Here is a 5,475-nt window from a genome sequence, read left to right as displayed (position 1 = left end):
CATAACCGGCATGGAAGACGAGAAATCGTAGGAGATGAGAGTTATGCTGGTTAGGATCACTTGGTCCCAAATTCTCTTTTGGCTTTGTGATTCCGTTTCTTGCTGATACCAGTTAATCAGCAGTTGGTCGAGTCCATCTCTTGCTTACAGTTTACCGGTGGGACTATGGGTGTTGACAGGTGGCTGATAGCGGGGTCGCTGGACTAAGGAAGCATATGCTGCTAGAGATGTAAAGATAATGATCTTGGTGAGTGATTTCACTTTTATGGGAAAAATGCAGTTTGCTGCTTTACAAGTTAAACTATTAATTTGGTTGTTAAGTCGAAATGGTGTTTCCATTTTATTTCTTATTGATGATGCACTTGATCAACCGCCCTTCATTTTAGAAAAATTCAACTGAAACATTCTTCTGTTCTGTTTCGAGATGTAAACTTATCTGGACTTCTGCAATTGTCAGGTTCTAACTTACTGACAATAGTAGAGAAAGAAACAAAGTATGTTCCTCATCACATGTAGGTAATCTTATTACATACAGATTATTTCTTGCCACTTCATTTGACATTCATTTAATAAGGCAACATGAATACGAAGCATAGATAACAAACGAAGATTCACAAAGCTAGCCGCGTTCCTTCTTTGTGTTGCGGTAGATTTCGCTTCAACTGGCAACCTCATCAAAAGTTTTCCCCTGCCATATATGTTGGTATCCATATCGGGTGAATTAGAATATTCTTCACCACTCAACATTTTTCCTTCTAATGCGGAAGTAGCAGCTTTAGTGGACCAGAAAACATGATGAATATCGTGCTCTTTGAAATAATCTACCCATCTCTTTCTGTATGTAGGCCAAATTTAGAAGGACGGCATTTCATACAGCCAAACTATATAGTACAGCAAATAGATCACAATGGACATGGTGCAGACTTGATATTTAGAGGTAGTAAATCAGCCTTGTTGACAAGGAGCCTTGTTTACTTGTGTTCATCAAGTTCTTTTGCATATACCTGGCATATACAAGTTATATTGTCAGATCAAGAAACGGCTGCAGAATCTACAATAAAATGCTTGAGGTGCAACAACTAATTTTGATGACAAACACATAAATCTGGCAAGGAAGCACAACTTCGTATTAACATGGTTTACATTTGTAGCAGAGAACATGGCAAGTTCATCCTAATATGGAGAAAAGAAAAACAAGACGAATCATGCTAGCAAACTAATTTTAGCAGAGAAGATATATGAGAAGGCTGAATTCTACATGGTTGCTCATGATAAGGATGCGGAAAGATGTTAAGTGGATCCCCAAATATTCCTTCAAGTCGAATAGATCCTTACTGGCATGTCTTTAAAAAATGCATTACCAAGTGACTACTCATTTTTATTCCCGTTCTTTATTTTTCCTTCACCAGATTTGTTTTTGTTTTAGGCTGTGTGACAAAGTGGAGTTGCAGAACTCTTTTATGTATACACACTAGAAGTGCAGTTTCAATAATTCTTTGGTCATGCCCGTTGATGGTAGTACCATCGTATAACCAGGGAAATCTACATTGTAGGTTATTTGGTTCCCCTTTCATGCATGAGTCGGCAGCGGCATAGCCATTCCTTCCATGTGCTATTACAAGTTGTCAAAGTGTCAAACACAACTACACAAGTATGCTTTCTTAATGTAGTTCTAACTTTATGTTTCTATGACACCCTAATAAACTCTTACCCCATTAACTTATAGGAGTATGCTTGCATAAGATGAATGGGAGAGTTAACTCGCGACTAAAAAACGGCGCGCAACGCATGCTATCACACACTAGTACGATAGATGCATGCTGGATAGCGGTCGATTGGTGGAGTAATAGTAGTAGATGCAGAATCATTCCGGTCTACTTTTCATGGACGTAATGCCTATATACATGATCATTTCCATGAATAACATCATAACTATGCGCTTTTCTATTAATTACCCAACAGTAATTTGTTTACCCACCTTATGCATGTTTCAAGAGAGAAGCCTCTAGTGAAAACTATGGCCCCGGGGGCTACTTTTATCATAATACAAAAACCAAAAATACCTTACTGCAATTTATTTACTTTTATTTTGTTTTGCAGTTTATATATCTACCACTACCAGATTTAATCCTTGCAAGTAACGAGTTAAAGGGGATTGACAACCCTCTTACCCGCGTTGGGTGCAAGTATTTGCTCTTATGTGTGTAGGTGTTGTTCACTAGGCTTGGTGTGATTCTCCTATTGGTTCGATAACCTTGGTTCTCTTTGAGGGAAATACTTATCAGCTACTATATTGCTCCACCCTTCCTCTTCAGGGAAAATCCCAACGCAGTTCACAAGTTGCACCTCTCCATCCATGGCGATCCGGTCTCTGACGACCGTGTGGTACGCAAGTTTTTGCATGTTGTGCCCCGGAGGTACGCCCAGGTGGTGCACTTGATGGAGAGTCTCGTCGACCTCCAAACTCTCACAATTGAGGAGCAAACCGATCGGCTCAAGGTGACGGAGGATTGTTTCGACCAGTACAACGAGGGTCATGCCGGTGCCCGACTTGTGCTCACCAAGGAAGAATGGCGCACGCGTTTGAAGCATGATGCCAACAATGGCGTAGGCGGGAGCAACTCATCGAATGTGCAGTGGCACGGTAGAGGTTGTGGCGGTGGCCGCGATGGTGGCTGTGGCGAAAAGCACAAAGGCCCTCTCGATACTAACACCCGTTGGGGAAGAGTTAATGACAACGGCGATGCAAACCATTACAATTGTCACTACTATGGCATTGCCAACCACTGGGCTTGGGACTGCCGTAAGAAGAAGCGCGAGCAGGCCCAAGCCCTCCTTGCTCAAGGCCAAGCAGACGAAGACGAAGATTCAGGCCTCCTGGTGATCAAGGAAGTCTTGTTGACAGTCATAGCCGATGCTGGCAAAAACGCTGCTATGACAGCAAAAGTCTCTACCACTGAAGCATTCCAGCAGCGCCCGAAAATGCTGCCATGGCAACAAAACTAATTGTCACCAACGCCACTGAAGAGTGTGTCTTCCTCAATGAAGAGTGTGTTGTGTCATTCTCCGGTGCTCCCCGGAGAATGTGGACGTTGCTTGGTACCTCGACACCAACGCATCCGACCATATGACCGGCGATGAGGCGGTGTTCATCAAAGTAGACAAGGGCACCTTCAGTACTATAAAGTTAAGGGACGACTCCCTCATGGCGATTCAAGGGTGTGACACCGTCCTGTTCACCACAGCTGGCTAGGAACACCGTGCACTGACCATTGTGTATTGGATTCCCCGGCTGAAGAGCAACATCATCTCCATCTGGCGGTTGGACAAGAATGCATGCCCGCACTCGTGGAAGGTGGGTATATGATGGTGCGCGATCGCTAACACCATGTCCTAGCCAGGGTGCCACGTCATGCAACTGCCTCTACATCATTCACCTACAACTCACCAGGTCGGTCTGCCTGGCGGCGCACACCGTTGAGGCGGCATGGCGCTAGCATGCTCACTTCGCGCACAAGCACTTTGGTGGCCTCAAGAGGCTGGCATAGCAGGGTAGGTCCGTGGGTTGCCGCTCATCCAACATACAAAGAAGGTTTGTGGCGCCTACCTGGCCAGGAAGCATCGGTGGATGACATTCCCATAACAAGTGAACCAGATCACCAAAACGGAGCCGCTGGAGCTCGTGCACGGTGATCCGTGTGGCCCCATCTCGCCGCCAACTCTCGGCAGCAAGAAATACTTCCTCCTCCTTGTTGATGAAAACAACATGTACATGTGGCTCTATCTGCTACGCAATAAGGACAAGGCGGCCCAGGCGATCCAACATTTCCAGGCACTCGCAGAGTGCGAGACCAGGCGGAAGTTGCGTACTTTGTCTGTCCCCGAGAAATGGGAAGGGAAAGGCCATCATAACTAGATGTAAATTATTCACTGGACAAATGGAAATTTTTCAGGAACACGTTCAAAGACCATCCAACGCTATCCCTGATTTTTTTTCATTTCTCCATTTCCTGGGTAAAATCTCGTGTCCCTGTTACCATCGTGCTTTGGCACTTTGCTTGGGATCCCTACCTCAAGATATGTCGGATTTACCTCTGTCACTAGTTCAGCACAACCATACAACAATAGTCTTTCAACATCTAGTGCTACAACACCTTACATACTTAACAATAGAACGACAAACAATTACTCAAATTCAGTACATATCTCCTTCAGCTTCCTGATCTTCTCCTTGGTGGCCTCTCTCTCTTAGCAGGTTAGCACTCATGAACTCCAACTTCTTCTCTTCCTTCAACTTGTCCCTCTCTTTCTATGCCTTGGCCCTGAGCACTTGGTGTATGCTTGTGGTTGAGCTATCAACCAGGTTCTTCTTCTCCAGCTCTGCCTTCAGATCACTCACAACCGAGTATTTAACCAAAAACTACCACATATTCACGGAAATGTGACAGAAAACTACCACTTTACGATTTTGTGCCAAAAACAACCATATTTGTCCTAATCCGTGGCAAAAAACTACCAAGTGTTGAAACCGGCCGCTTCGCCCGCGCTAAGCACCAAACTGACCAGCTGGTCCCACGTTTCAGGTGCCATGCTGGCCAACCGACGCCCGCCGCGCGTTAACGGCGCGTCCGCGGTCGGAAACGGCTGCTGTCGGTCGGCCAATAAGTGAGAGCGAGCTCAGCCACTCGTTCATTCTCTTCCTCCTCTCTCGCTCTCACTCCTCCTCATCCTCTCCCTCTCCCTGGTGCTCTGAGCATATCGCCGTCGCCGCCGCGGCCATTACTGCCGGTAGAAGTTGAGGATGCCATCCTGGAATGACGAGGAGAGCTCGGACAAGGACACCTGCATGGTTTCAATGGATCCTCAGATCTTTGTAAGTGCATAATGGTGGAACAGAGTTAGGGTTAGGGTTAGTTCATCCAAATTGGAGATTTCAAAGTTGCTTTTGGTTTGATTCCAAGTTTCTTTTGCAGGAAACCCCTGACAGTGTGGTGGATCCATATTCTGTGGTTCTTACACCGAATCTTTGCCGACTTGCATGACGCATCATTAGAGGCCGAAGAAGATGGTAGCTTTTGGAGGAGCCTTGACTGGGACGCGATATCTGGGTTGTCATGTGCAGCAGGTATTAAATCTTGTAGGCTTACTTGTTTTGCTGGTGGAGATGTGTGGTGTGTGATGTGTTTTGCTGCTGGAGATGTGTGGTGCAGCATGTTAACTGAATTTTGTGTGCAGAGATGTGGTGCAGCATATTAAGTTGTGTAGAGATGTGTGTTGTAGTTTTGAACTGAAACTTGAAAGTGCCATACATATGGAAGCTATATGTGAAAGTAGATCTTTAGTTAACTGAATTCAATAAATGACTGAACCTGAGAACACCTGTTTAATGTGTACTGTGAACTGAATATAATTGATAGTTGTTAACTGAATATAGATGTTAACTAAAAAAGAACAGAGTTACATGAATTTATCTCT

Source organism: Aegilops tauschii, chromosome 4 (assembly GCF_002575655.3).
Source record: "Aegilops tauschii subsp. strangulata cultivar AL8/78 chromosome 4, Aet v6.0, whole genome shotgun sequence".
Lineage (NCBI taxonomy): Eukaryota > Viridiplantae > Streptophyta > Magnoliopsida > Poales > Poaceae > Aegilops > Aegilops tauschii.
The sequence above is the reverse complement of the archived record's forward strand: the minus strand, read 5'-3'. Positions refer to the sequence as shown.